The 15,932-nt window shown below is 41.9% G+C and overlaps 1 pseudogene; it reads right to left on the minus strand.

Moving 5' to 3' along the window:
* Positions 1–14,396: 14,396 nt before the first annotated feature.
* LOC148029889 (3-oxoacyl-[acyl-carrier-protein] reductase, chloroplastic pseudogene) lies at positions 14,397–15,191 on the minus strand (annotated as a pseudogene).
* Positions 15,192–15,932: the final 741 nt, after the last annotated feature.

The following is a 15,932-nucleotide window of genomic DNA, read 5'->3' on the forward strand; positions in this document are numbered from 1 at the left end:
GGGATATATGAGGCTTCATATCAAGTCGAAAAAATTCAATTAATAGACCATACTTAGACGACTTTGACTGTGCACCAAATAAGGTATCCAATTTGTCCCAAGTGTCATGGGACGTGCCACAAGCATCCACATGATGGATGTAGCTATCGTCCAATTCCAGTTTAATGATGGCTTGTGCCTTGTCATCATTCTTCTGCCAAGTAACTGCAAGGTCCGCATCAGGAGGTTTCTTCTCTTTGCGATTTGTGATGGCCCAAAGATCCTTCTTCATCAAAATGAGCTTGATGCGGGTTTGCCAGGTTTGAAACCCGACTCCCTTGAACCGAGCATTTGGAGAGTCTTTTCCCATGTTGGATAGCAGCAGCAAATCAGTACCAAGATTCTCAGATGTTACAGGTGAAGGAGCAAATTACAATGTGTCAAGAGACACAAGTAATGGTAGTGTGAAAACACACTATGTAGAGACTCGATTTTGAGCTTGAATCTTCCTTGCTCGGGGTCGTTGATCCTTCTTCAGTCTTCTCAGGTCCTTCCCCTTCTTGATTTGGTGCTGGGACAGTGGATCAGAGTGGGATTTATCTTGGTTTAGTGTGAGGAGTGAGAAAATGAGAGAAAAAATGAGCTTGGGAGATTTTGGCTATGGTGGAATTAGGGTTTCTGAGACAAGGGCCTAGTTTTTTGCAGATTGCAGGAGTTGTAGTTGATCATTTTCCAAATTTTTTGCATGTATAGGAAGCTTATGTCATAGCCTTTGAAATCGGCATGGTTGCAGCCTGGAATTCATCGTGTGCTGGCGCCGCAGACAGTATGATCAGCAACGGCACAGTTCTAGACAGCGATAACAAATTTTTGCAATGCTAGGGCTATCAATTGCCAATGTACCTCTGTGATGTGCCAAGGAGAAGCAGAGGAAGTAGGAGAACAATACTCTAGAAGAAATCAGGAGCTGAAGCGGCCTGGTTGAGGAGTTATGGAAGCTCCAAGTGAGGTAGGTCATGTCTGGCTATGGCAGACACAGGGCAAAGATTGAGAATTTTCACAATGCTGGAGCTATGCTTGCCCAAAGTCAATGATTGATGTGTCAAGAAGAAGCTCTGGAAGTAGGGGAACACTTTCACAGAAGGAAGCTCCAGGAGATTTGACATGTGGAGTGAGATATAAGAGCTTGAAGCAGGTAGGGTGCAGGTTTGGCTATGGCTGCCAAACAGGGCAGTGAGGAAAAAAGAGTAGAAGATGAAGTCTTGAGCTGGACTGAGCTCAAGCTGAGCTAGATGAAAGTGAAATGGAGCTAAAGGAGTAGTGCCATGCCCTTTTGGGCTCTGATACCATGTGAAAGATGCGGGATCTAGGACATGGCAGTGAGTTATGGTGTTTGTTACACAAGTGAATTAGGTTCCAAGATTGAGACTTGGACTCATAAACACAATCTTGTGTATATGGACAATGACACTGACACTTTATTGAAAAGAAAAGAGTACTATCATTGCATTAAGAAAAGGAATCAAGTACAATGCTTTATAGGAAAGTAGGAAACTGCAGTAGGCACCACTGTGCATATGGGATAAGTAAGCCTACATGTCCTTGGCCCTGAAGCTCCATACAAAGAGGCTGTTAGTGAGTATGATTGCTGAATCTCAACACTTGTCGCTCATTCCTCGACTCATCGTGTTGTCCAAATATCCACAAAGGTCACCTGCATAGACAAAAATTGATATTAGCATAATCAATATAAATATTGAAGAAAAGCATGATAATATAACTCTGAAAAAAATGATATTACTTAAAATGTATATTCTAGAGTACCCTTATAAACAATTCATTAACAAATTGAGTAGGTGGATGCTGCGAGTATGATGTAGCCTATGGTCCCATGTCAATCTCCTAACACAACTCCGCATACATTGAAAGGTTGATAGAAAGGTCACCATAAAAGGATGAGTCCACCTCGTTCTCAAAGAATTCTTGGCCTCCTATCTTTCTATCATTGTTATCCGATTCTGCCTCCTCTTCATGCTCCAAGCTTTGGGCGACCTCCACTCCTTGCAATATCAACCCCTCTATTTGCATATTGTCCTCATCTACGTTGGGAACATTGCTTTCATCATATACTCTTGCACTAGTTGAAGGCACAACATATCACCATCAAGATTGTTGGGGGTTTGGATACAAAATTACATGTTCAAAATCACATACAAGAGAGATTTGAAATTTGTGACATATACCATGTCGTAGTAAAATTTTAGAAAATATGAGTTTATGTATCTGTTCACAATGGGCTGGCAAGACAAACGTGTTGTGTGAATCCATCCATCTTTTCTCCAAATCTATTTCGAGAAATCTAGATGGATCTTCTCGAACAGTTGCCCCAACTCCTTGCAGTACTACTTTGAATCATTGCACATCAAATAGGATCATGGAGAAGCTACAATAATCCATCGTGATAATACTTTGCAAGTTTTCAAAATACTCTATCTCATCTATAACAATGTTTGGATTTGTGGCTCGACGTCGGCTCTCTTGCTCAAACTTTGCCATTACACCACAATCTGTTATGAAGCGCATTTTGTCGATATGCTCCATGAGAAAATATCATTTGTGCAACCATGCCGCACTCTATATTTTGTAATGTACATTGAAACGATTAGATAGTTGTCACATACAAAATCCAAATATGACAACTTATAAAACATGTGGTCAGCTTTGGACTACATCCGCTTCAGAATTCCCACTCCTCATCAGTATAGAGACCTCCACCCCTTCACGAGAGGCTACGATCAAAGCTCCATGTAATAACTGCATAGACATAAACCGTACTATCTCCTCCATGCCCTTGGGATATTGAATCAGTCAATGGCACATACTACGTCGAAATTCAGATCGTGCTTCTTCTTGTTCTTTCCTGGCTTGCTCGTACCTAGGGAGCCACGTCTCCATGGAGGCATGGTGCAACATACAAAAACGATTCACATTCTCCTCCATTGCAACATCCATATTTTTTTATATCCCATTTCCAATCACCATATCTCCGGTCAGTCTATTGTCATTTTTCAGCAACCATAGGATACTGTTGTGTGAATCCACCATTGGTAGCCACTCTAAAATATGCACTAATGCCTCAAAGACCAACCAACATTCAACCATGCTACCTTTTGGTCAAGCTCTTTGTCACAAAAGGTCTTTCAAGGTTTTCATAAGGCACTCCAAGAAGAACATCCATCATGTATGGATAGGTCCAACAATCTCTACTTCGTCTATAAGATGCACCAGGAGGTGGGTTTGTATCGTGAGCATGCTGGTGGGTAGATAATTCTCAAAGAGACACACCATCTCCATTGCTCCCCACCTTGCGGATTCCATAAAGGATGTCTTGATCTCTTTCTATGAGATCCATTACATTCAATTTAACAACTTCTAAATCGCCCCACATATTTCTAGAGTAATGCATCCTGCGATCGTGATCGATAGTACAAACTACCACAAATGAAGAAGCATTATGAACAACAACTATACTCCAAATAGCTAAATACACAAGCCACTTACAATCCATTCATAGTACAAATTTGACATATCTTATGCCAATCATGGGATTTTAGCCCTGATAGTTGGTCGTCTTTAGAAAATGTAGATCTGAGTGAGAATACATCTTACCTATCAGATTATGGATAGACATGATAATTTACTTCACAATGCGCTTTTCTTTAGTGGACAAAACCCAAGGAGCACTGTAAACTAGGATCATCCAGGACACGTCTTAGCAGTCCATCGGAAAGGATGTCTAGAAAACTCCGCCCGGCACTCCCATGGAATGTTACGGGTTTTGCAATCTAGGTCTTCCTGTGTTTGCCCCGTAGCGGAAGTATCCTGGCCGTTCCCACTTAGGATCGACCTGAATTTGGGTTTTCTTATTTGGTCATTAGCTAGCAGCAACTAGCGTCAGACCCGATTGAACTACTTTACGCAGAAACGCCCGGTCTGAAGCGGATTCATGCCGCACTTGGTTCAAGGAGAATGGGAAACGAGAGGGATGCAAGGCTCGACCTCTCTGTCATAAGGCATAGTCCCATTCCGTTCCCCTAAAACAGCGTGAATCGGGTAATAGGTAATTCTAAGTCATCGTTCTCGTTATTTGTTTTGGTGATGCTGATCATCCCTCTGTTCGTCGAGGACTTTGAGAAAAGTTCCCGGCTAACCGGGACCACCCATCCGTAGGACGGACCCATGGTCCATCCTCCGCACTTTCCTCGGTTTGTTTTAGTTATGTAATTACCTAACACATTAGTTTGACATATAACAAACAGCTCCCTTGATTAATCCCGTTAAGCACTGGTTCCTTCACGTAATCTTATCACGTGACATAGAAAAACAGTATCAAACAACTTCTTTATTATCATATCATCATTTATCTTTGAAATACAAGGAGTTCCGCCCGTAGGCTTGTTCATAATCCGCGCGAAGGCTATCCAGTAATCCACCAGGGATTACTATTCCAAGTTTCCGCCCATAGACTAGTATGCGGGCCTCGAGATCCAATCTCGAGTCACGTTAGCCTCTTGTGCAGGACCCGGAAGGCGAGGGATTTACGGCCAGAGCCCCCCCTGGCACCCAAGCGTCCTCCTGCTCCAAGTAGAGCTCAACGGAAAGACCTCTCGCGGCGGGTTCGGTCCACGTTCCCGGCGCGGTCAACAACCCCCTTGGTTAGGGTCAGGCAGGCAGTCGGGGGTAACTGAAGCTGCCTCTCTCTTCAGGCCTTCAACCTGAAGCATTTAGATATCTTTTCATCCTTTAGTTCCTTGAGCAAACAATGCAAACAGTGCTTTCTAAACTATTACAAGCACAATCAATTCCAGTGGTCGTTTTATTTGGCCAACTGTTAAAAAGTGAACCATTCTCTCCGAATGCATCTAGCATTCGATCTGGGATCAAATTGCGACTTGGCAAGATCCCGAAGGGTTTGTTTCTTCACCCTTTTGTCCTTGGGTTAGAGCCATACCCTGATAACCCAACTTAATCAATACCTTAGGTTTTATTAATAGTAAATCCTGGCGACCATGTCACTTCAATTTATTGATTGGTCATTTGCTTCCAGGCAAATACCTAACTCTCCTTTTTCTTGGCAATTATTCCCCAAGAAAGGTGATGTAACAGGATGATTACTCATCCTCTTGTAAGTTAAATTTGCGCAAGAACCTGCCAACCTCATTCCAAGGATTGGCAAAACTTTCTTGTGATCAAACCACAAGGCTATGCGACGTTGCAACTTGTTGCACAAGTGTCGCCTCCATTCCAAGAGGTGTTTTCTGGTCAAGAATTATGATTAGACTCGAAGTAGGGTTTAGGGTGTCTTCTTACCCAGCCCATTCCTAATTGCACTAGACCGACAACGTTCGGTCCTAGGGATTCCAACTCAAACCAAGTTCTAGCACTAGGTCGAATGATCCTTAGGGTAGCAACCTTAGATCGTTTTATGCATGAACATCCAATTTACTCAACATTTCGTGAATGTGGGTATGATCTTTGGGTTTGAGGGTTTTGACTTGGCAACAAGTGTAAAACTAGGTCGACTCCTTATCGTGCTACCCTAGTTAGCACTTGGGTTATTTGCCATATCGACTGAACCATGCCCATATGAATCCCTTGTGGGTTAGGTGATTTAGGCAACTCAATATACTTGTCTTGCGACAAGGATGAACCTTTTCTAGAGATAATAAACTAGATCTAAAGGAGGAAAAATAGTTACAACTACACCAATACATGTAAACATGCGATTCATTGCTTCTACGCATCACATGGTTCACAATAACCCTATCTTTCCTTGGTAAAGTAAAAATGCCTGATAATCCAGACACTAACTTTCCTAGGTCCTACTAGGGCTTACATCAAATAATCATGCCTACAACCTTGTTGTCTACACTTTAGAATCTTATGCTTTGATAAACCATGCAACCTTTCCTAAATGCGGCTCCTGATGAATGACATTTTTGCATGACGACTATGCAATACGTAACTTTCTCCTAGCCCAATGTAGTCAATGAAGCTCGTACAAAACTAAAACTAGTGTTAACTTATTCCATTTTACATGCCACTTGCAAGTCCATAGATCATTTTCGTGCTCTTCTATTTCTTTTCGAATAACATCTTATGGGTGTTAACTTTTCCTCATGAATTATTACAAGGAAGATTTATCTAAAAATGTGACATGCCATTAATCTTTCCATGACTAGTAAAAAGGTGTACCTCAATAATTTCAACCTTGCAATGAGGTAACAGTTGTCCTAGGCTCGTCACTTTTGAATGCACAAAAGGAAACTTACTAATAAGGTCCTACAAATGCATAGACACCTTATGCTCTTTTCATTCATTCCATTGAACGTACGAATGACCAATTTTCATATCTTAAGCTATTTCTAATAAATGTTCAAATAGCCAATTCATTTTCCAATTGCATTTAACTTGACTAGTTGAATTTGAACATGCATGAGTGCTTCCTAATCCATGAAGTTATCGTGATTAATTCAATACTTTTGTGTGGAATCCAAATAGATAAAACCTGGACTTGTGGACTCCGGGAAATATCCACGTAAATACTAGGAGAAGATCCTTCCGCAGGCGCGTCTTGTGACTTTTTAGGGCCCATTGTAGGCGTGATTTTGGCTTCCGGATTGCCTTCGCGGCCTATAAATTTACTTACCTTGGTATGCAGCCTCAAGATCTTGCCCTTCTCCCTCATACGTACAAGATCCCCTTTTGAAGTACGGATCCTTGAAAAAGAAATACCGGTTTGTGGGATTTGGCTTATGGAAGGCCTTAGGGATTGGAACTTGGGCCTTTTGCAGAAGAGCTGTGGAAAATGAAACTTAATAAGTGCTTGCGGGAATTGGGGCTTTCTCGAGCAAGCTTGTGGGAATTGAAGCTTGTTATGGGAAGGAGCTCTTGCGAATGGGCCTTGCAAGAATGGGGCTTTAGAGTTCTTCTTCTCCTTCCCCAAAAATCCTAGGGCCAGCCTTGTGGGTGATAGGTGGGAAGGCTCGTAGGCTTCCCCTTCTTCTCTTCAAAGTCCGGGCTAGGGGCTTGTGGGTGTTGCAAAGGGAAAGGGGTTTAAAAGGAACCCATGGGGGTAATATGGACTTGTGTGGGGAAATCCATGGGAAAAAGCCTTAAAAATCGGGGCTAATATGGATTTGCGGTGGTTCCAATAGGAAGGGGGCTTAGAGAAGCCCCCTTAGAAGCTTCCTAGAGAAGCTTCTAAGAAGCTTCAGGAAACTACGTGGCGTGGAGATAAGGATTTGGGAGGCGTTCTGGTCCTACACCACGGCAGGGCCCTCCTCCACGGACGGCATTGGGGCTCTCCCCTCCTTCACAGCCGCCTTTCTTCATGGCGCCCCCCCCTCCTTCACGGTCGCCCTCTCCTTCACGGCCCCTTCCTTCATGGTGGCCCCCCTCCTTCACGGTCGCCCTCTTCGCGGCAGCCTCTTCACAGGCCCCCCCCCTTCACGGCAGCCTGGCGACCATCCCCCCTTCATGGCAGCCTGTCGCAGCCTCCTTTTTTTTTCCCCCCCTCCACAAAGGGGGTTCTTATAGTCCAAGGGGGGGGAGAGGGGACCTCCCCACGTGGCCCGTTGCATGGCTCTCTCCCCCCACCTCCTCATGCTGCCCTTACTAGCCCATCCCTTTCCCCCAGCCACACATCGGCTGGGGAGGATAAATTCAAATTTTTTTTTGCAATAATTCCACCTTTATCCCCTTAACCTCCTCCCAAGAGGGAGTTTTCCCGCGGCTATGCAGGTTTGAATCCCCGGCCTTATTTTCCTAAGGTGGAGTGTCTCCATTTCTCGCGTGTGGTTATAGATTAGCTGCTGGCACTGGTGATAATCTTTGCACGAGTTTACGATGAGAGCGGGAGGTCGGTTTAGTAATATTCTCAAATGGGAATATTATATTCTCTCCCCCTTGGAGGAATCGAGATGTCCTCATCTCGAGATGAACTGGGGATATTGTTGGTTGAGAGTGCTTTCATCCATCCAAAAATGCCAACACAACAACTAAGTATGTACAAAGTAACAAATGTCACACACATAACTTTTTGGTGGATTCCACACCTCGGATGTGCAGCAGTACGACATCCACCCCCTCTCATCATGCGCATCCTCCGGATGGGCCAACTACCCATGATCTTTGTCGTCAAGATCCACAAATAGATTAATCTCTTCATTGTGCATTTCCGGTATATCAGCAAGATTATCTGTCATATCATCTGTCTCCTCTACTAGAGTCTCTTCTTGTTGCTCTTCTCTTGCAAATTCTTCCAATGCATAATCCTCATCATGTATTTTCTTGAAAATCTTGATTCTTTTTCTTGCAATGGGCACTCTAAGCACTGTCCCATCCAATTCTGTCAGCTCATACGTTGCATTGTCAAAGCCATGTCTATGTATGGCCCAAACCATCTTTTCACCATCTTCAGAAGAATCTGCAATAACTTCTTCAGTTTTTGCATGGCTCTAGTATGGCTCTCATCCCAAAAAAAAAATTGCTCCTTTCGAAGCAGCTAATATAAACAATCTGCTATGTGTACAAAATGGGGTATCCAAATCATGTAAAACACACAGGCTCCAATGAATCTCCATACCTCTGAAGTGATAGAACAATCTGCTATGTGTACAAAATGGGGTATCCAAATCATGTAAAACACACAGGCTCCAATGAATCTCCATACCTCTGAAGTGATAGAACAATCTGCTATGTGTACAAAATGGGGTATCCAAATCATGTAAAACACACAGGCTCCAATGAATCTCCATACCTCTGAAGTGATAGAACAATACTCTGTAATCTTGTCTATAGCATCCACCTTCTTAGGTGAAGGTTTCCTAGCCAAAATCTTTTCACAAGCTGAAATATGATAAGCCACAAAGTATCTGCATCCCTGCTCATTTAGACTCTCATCCTTCTCTTCTTCTACACACCCCTTAATGGGCACATCATCCAAGAAAGGCATGGTAAGCTGAGGTATATACTCACGAACGACCTTATGCATGGCATTCATCATATGCGCAACAGCATTAGTGGCACCTTGAGGCAAGGTACACATCCTGACAAGCCCAATAGGAGTTCTCATAGTGGTAATGTCCCTGCTTTCCAAAGCCAGTTGAAACTGATCATATCCCAAATATAAGTCACCTGAAGAATAGATGGCACGTCTAGCAAATGCTTCTGCAAACTCATCCACAACTGGACCTATACCAACATTCCTGATAGTAACTTTGTTTACTGGCTGCATGTCTTGTATAAATCGGAGAGTTCCATTCTTCTTTAAAACCGTAAACCACCTATTTGAGTATGGTGCAGATGATGGCTCTAGGATTCCGATCTTGATTTTCTCATTCAACAAGTCAAATAGCTTTGGAAAATGTGCCCTAGGCACTCGAATAGGTTGGAGGTTCCATGGAATATGAGGAATAGTAAAGATCACCATAGGGCAACAATATCTGGATTCACACATCCAATCTCATGTGAGAAAAAAGCAAACCCCCTTCCATGTCACTCAAGCATATCTTGAAAGCATTGCTTCTCTATGGATAGCAAGAAATCACAATTTTCAATTTTTAATTCAGCAAGAGTCTCTGCTAAAAATTTATGGCCTATATGCTCTAGATTTCTCAAAATTAGCTACTTGGCAGCCCTCTCTATTTGCTGATCACTGTTAGGTGGAAGCGGTCCAGCTACCGGCTTCACCTTCTTATCCACAGTCTTGTATTTTGTGTCAACCCTGGCTTCATCATGATCCTCTGCATTACTCAAATCTTGCTATAAATCAGAAATTTTGCACTTTGGTGGCTGAATATCCTTAGCCCTCTGCTCTATGGACTGCATAGGAATAGCCCTAAACTCTGGATGCTAAAATATTTCAGCACTAAACTCTTTTGGCTGAAAGTTTTCAGCCCTATGTGTCTCTGTAGGCTGATCATAATCAGCCGAAAACTCTGTTAGCTGAATTTCTTCAACACTCAACACTTTTTGCTGAGTCACCTCAGCCTCTGACACTATCTGTGACACAAAATCTGAAATTTCATGAAACATGTCCGGGGACTGCACTGATACATTACTGTGACAACTCTACATATTAGTTTTTAGCATATTTTCCATCTCTGTCATCGTATCTGCACAAACCATACTATCACACATCTCATCTATATGCTCATCATCCTCTAAAAGACCTGCATTTTTCAAATCTTTCTCCTTTCTACATATGTACTGCCTGGCAGCTCTAGGCAACTTAGAAATCTTCTGATAACTCATCGAATTGTTTGCTGAAATTCCAACAAAACTGGAGGAGAAAACATTACTGCCAGGAGGCGAGAACTCCAATCTCCTTTGCTCTGTACCACTGTCATCTCACAGGACAGCGGTACCTAATGAAAACCCGAATCCCTCACAGTGGACAAAGGTGCATCTCGAAGAGTATCCCTATTTCTAGTATGATTTACACACACAGTCATAAACTTGACTGCTCTCATACCATCTTTACTGTGAATCCATGCATAAGCAGATCCATCATCCATTACTTTCGTCTCCATGTGCAAGAGCATGAATCCTGCACAAAGAAATGGAAATCCTCCTCTACATCTCCAATAGAAATCCTGACACTGGGACAGGTAGTATACAAATCACCTGCAGTATTGTTGGCGGCTCTCATACACCATCCATGCTCTGCATCCATAGGCCATCTATTACTTTCATAAACTCCATGAACTATGAGATTAATCTCTGAACCATGATCCACCAAAGCAACATAAGGCACCTATTTCTCTCCAAATTTTAACATTGTTTCTGTAGTTTCCCTAGCCCAATGACTCCGCAAAAAATAACTATGCGGTACCAAGATAGACTCATAAGTTTCAGCATAATGCATAGGTTGAACCCTCTTCTCTGTCTGCGGAAAAATAGAAGAATTCTCAACCATAACCTCATCCTCATCCTCATCCAACTCCCCAATCAAAACTCCCTGTGTATCAGTAGTAGGCAATGCATTTCTTTTTCTCTTCAGGACTTCCTGGAACTGATCTTGAAACTCTCTTTTCGAGATGCCCAAAACCTCAGAAATAGTAAAAGTCATCTCACTGCCAAGTATCTTATCATTAATAAAGATTTTCTTCATGTCCATAGATGTCTCAATATTGGACATCAATCTAAATCCTGGTTGCTTTCTCTCTCTAGGCTCTTGCCTCTTTTCTTTCTTTTGAGCATCTTCCATCTGTCGTTCTGGCCTTGGTCTCAAAGACGGCCCTGCAGTAGGTGGAGTAACAAACTCACCCCCTCTACTCTTTTTAGCTGCATTTGGATTCACTTAATCCCTCTTAAGCTTCTCCTCAATAAGTATATCTGCTCCTTGAGACTTAGCCAAGTAGGCATAAATAGTGTACCTATCAATAGGCGAATCCCAACCTGTCTCAGATGTGATGCTAGAACCTGCACTAGTCAAAACAGTCTGCTGCATTTTCCCCTTGTTTGCCGTCTCCAAAGCATATGTCCATAATGCTCACTGAGTCTCTGAACCTTTCTCAATCTAGACTCCATATGAAGAGGCATCTCCTCTAGCTGCCACATAAGAAGTACCCGTAGCCATGTCATCCACTAATTTCTTCATTCAGCCTTTTCCAAAATTGGTAGCAAGCGGAGCTCTTGTTTCAGTCAACCAGATCTTGCCATCTTGTCCCCAAAATACCAGATTCTTTCTCCTTGCATCTTGAAAAGATTCACAATCCCTATAATGCTGATGGTCTGTACTATCACACCAAATACATCTTCGATCTCTCCTAGGTGCACTAGGAGCACTCCTAGGTGCAGTAGGAGCACTAGAAGGAATAGTAGGCACGGTCGAAGAAAATTGCTCTTTCAATTTCCCCACCAATTCTGCTTTAACTGACTCCAATTTCAAATCCATTATGCCTTTGATTATGTCATCAAGAGAGGAAGGAACCGATGGAGCGGATGATTTTGGAGCAGAAGGAGTCGGCATCGGTCTCTCGGAACAGGAGGATTAGAAACAGTAGGCACTGGCATAGGCCAAGAAACTGGCTGAGGAAGAGAGGAAATGATAGGGGTAGAAGTAGACATAGGAGCAAAAGACGGCATCGGTGTCATGGATCCATTCTGTAAGTAGGTCTTCCATATCTACCTCTTGGTCAAAGTTGAGACTGCATCTTGGGCATCTTACCAATCTGTTTTAAGACCCATAGACTTCGTGCGATCCTCAAGAAGCTCTCCTAATTCTTCCTGAAGAGCAAGATCTGCAGCTTGCAAGAAAAGCTCAATTTTCTCAACATCCAATGCTCTTTGTTCAATGGCATCAAGCTGACTATACTTCTCTTGAAATTCTCATATCAATTCTGAAGCAGCTAATGTATATATAGTCTATCTATATATAGCTAATAGCTAAGACCTTTGTTTGGCATGTAGACCCACTCTCGGAATGACCGCCGTGTAGCCATCCCAAAGTCCTCAAGGAAATACTCCTTTTTTCAGGGCCTGCTTAAAATCTTGCCAATGCGAATTTTGAAGGAAAAGATCAGTCACTTTTACCCTCAAGGCAGGTGTGACAAGGCGAAGGAAATATTAACTCATAAGTCTTGTTGGTACTCCAAAAAATCCCATCTTGATCTCATACGTCTTCAAATAAGCTGATACATTACGGCCATCAAATAGCTTCTTTCCATTTTCAACTACTTCAATCGCCTTAGTCGCATTGATTGCATTCTCTTGCTCCGAATATAGTTGCCTTTGCTGAGACAACTGTTGTTGATGTAACTGTTGCTGCTACTGCATATACAATTGTGTCTGCTGATTTTGAAGCTGCATATACATAGACATATTCTACAAAATCTGCTTTAAATCATCCATCGAAGTACTTGAAGCAAAAGTCGATGATGAAGCTGAAGTAGAGGACAAAGCAGGAATCGCTGAAGAGGCTGAAATTGATGCTGAAGTATCTCCCATCCTAAAATTTAAATGCGACGCTTTCACGTCGGGTTCACCAAAGATGTCGAATGGTTTCAAAAGCAAAGTCACGACCACAGAGGACCTTGACTAAATTCAGGATAGAAGATCAATCATGTGAATAATCCAGTGTCAGAGATTGGTCTCATCATCAACTGGTTCAGGCATCCAACTTCTTGAAATGTGGCAGTCAAACTTGAATGTATGCAATACAAGTCCTCATTAAAGACAAACTCTGAATCAAATAATTTTGGCAGCCATAAGGCAATCTCAGAACACAGTCAATAAAGTTTACCTGAGCAAAAGCAGTTGTAAATTTTTCTATCCAGTGCGTAAGGTTTAAAAATGGCAACTAAGCCAATCTTGAAGATATACAAGGTTGGAGCTCACTCAGGGTGAGTTACAACCAGAAAAGCAGTCCATCTAATTGCTAGTCATTTCCTCTCATGGTGGCTTGAATAGGATCACTAGCTTACATACAATTTTGAATGAAATAAATAGCTTCCACTCTTCAGCAACATCGATGTCCATACATTGCAATATCACTTTATAGACAGATTTATGTTTTGACGGTGCACTCCAAGTACACAGAAATAGTTCGGAGTCAAGTTGTCAGCCTTTGAATGATGTTGTCATGATAGTCGTCAATTGCCAATTAGCGATCAGCACGCTTACTGATAAGATCATAGCCTCCTTCGAAAGGCATAGATAGTGTTCCACTCGAAAGCAATCACAGCTTTGATAGCAGCCGTCTTGACAATTGTAGGAATTCCTCTTTCAATACATGCTTTAGTCTTCTAGTAATTGTATATCTAGAATACATGTCTTGCAGTCATAGGGGTGTCCCGATCCAAGCACGTCGATATGTACACGAGAGACCTGGTTCTTCACAGCTTCTTCGATAAGGCACTCCGTGTCAATGAAGACCACATACAAAGGGGTAGTGCGGTTGCCTTGGTTGTTGGCGATCATCTCCACCCGAACATGCTGACAGATGCCGACGCAGGAGTAGGTAGTCCTGAGGTCAATCTCGATGGCATTGATCCCTCTAGGACAACTTATGTGTCCTATGTGCGAACTCCTCATTCACCAGCTTTTTGTCAGCTTCTAGTCCATCCTAGCAGACCACTACGTATGGAACACTCGAATTTAGTCATGCTATCTGTTCATCACTGCAGTCCTCTTCTCCTTGTGTTGACTCGGGATGCAGCACCTTCTTCTCATTGTGCTCACTCAATCGCAGAATGAGTCGTGATTCAGTATCTCTTCTACTGCCTTCAGAGCGGCTTCCTCAGTTTGTTGTTGCTGCAAAGCATAGCATATGTAATCCTTGCAACTTCTCTATCTCTTTTTCAACATTGGCGGTGGCCTATAACAAAGCCATCCCATGCAAATACTGCCATCTATGCTGATCGCCCCCTACTTCCTCCAAAGCTTGTTTTCCTCCTCTTTCCCGTTGCTTTTTCTTCTCCCCATCCCGATAAAGATCTTTTCTCTAACCAGAAAAGCCGCTTCTCCCACGCTAATGTTTCAGTAATATTTTTAAATGCATATTCACAAGCTATCGTTTTTGTGAGCCCAATGACACCGGCTTTTTCAGCACTGTAGTTCGCTTGACCTACATTGCTAGTCAAACCAAAAATTGATGATATATTTATGATTCTTCCCTTTCTCTTCTTCATCATTATCTTCGCAGCTGCCTGAGAGCACATAAAAACACCAATCAAATTCAAGTCAATAACTTCGTGCCATTGGGATTTCTTCATTCTCATCATTAAAGTATCCCTTGTGATGCCTGGATTGTTTACCAGAACATCAATAGTACCCCATTTCTCAATTGTAGTTTTCATGATGGTATCAATATTCTCCTCCTTTGAAACATCCCCACCACAAATGAGGGTTGAGCCACCCATCTCTTCAATTCGACTAGTGACATCCTCATCCTCTTTTGATGACTGCGCATAATTGACAAGAACCTTGCACCCCACACTTCCCAAAGCAAGAGCAATTGCCTTCCCAATGTCTCTAGAAGCACCTGCTACAATTGCAACAGGAGCCTCAACTAACTTTGTAGCTTCCACAGTGGCCTCTTTTGTCGTAGTAACCATAGATCTGACAGTTGTTACAGCGCTGGCCGTATGGTGAGGGGAAATAAGTCCTTTGATACACAAAGATTGGGCACAGATGCATGCATACATGTCAACCGGAGCATTACAGATAAGTTCCTCTTGCTCCAAACCCCTCTCCACTATACTGCCCATGCAAAACAAAAATGCAAACACAACAACTAAGTATGTACAAAGTAACAAATGTCACACACATAACTTTTTGGTGGATTCCACACCTCGAATGCGCAGTAGTACGACAACGTATAAATGTGTTTAAAGGTTCTAACTAGCTATCTATATGTAGTACAATCAAGATTTTAATTCAAATTGCTCCATTTATGATCATCCTTGTAACGATATTTTTCTTATAAGTATTTAATATATGAATTTAGAGAGCCATCCATGTGAAACCTTATGTGTATAATATTGTATAATTGATTATAATATGGTAAATAAAGATTGCTTTCATCAAAATACATGTTCATATACTTGTTAACTGCTTAACTTATAGAGTTTCTAGAAATTAAAATTGTCATATTGATTGCAAATGGTATTTTTGATATTCTAAAAAGGTATTATTATAATTTTTTGAAATAAAATACATAAGAATGCTAAAAAATAGCATAAAAGAGTTGTGGAAAATGAAAAGTATAGTTTTTATGACACTTAACCTAAAATTTTTATTTTCTCTTACAAAAATCCTAATAAAAAATTTATCCATGCTATCTTGTTAATCAGGTCTCTTTTAATTGAATTGAATACCCAAACAACCATATTATGAGTTTACAAGAGAAATTTAGAGCCAAAATAAATTGTAGACTACTTTAAGAC

The sequence above is a fragment of the Lygodium microphyllum genome, chromosome 10 (assembly GCF_053477565.2).
Source record: "Lygodium microphyllum isolate KBCC chromosome 10, Lygodium_microphyllum_v1.1.10, whole genome shotgun sequence".
Classification (NCBI taxonomy): Eukaryota; Viridiplantae; Streptophyta; class Polypodiopsida; order Schizaeales; family Lygodiaceae; genus Lygodium; species Lygodium microphyllum.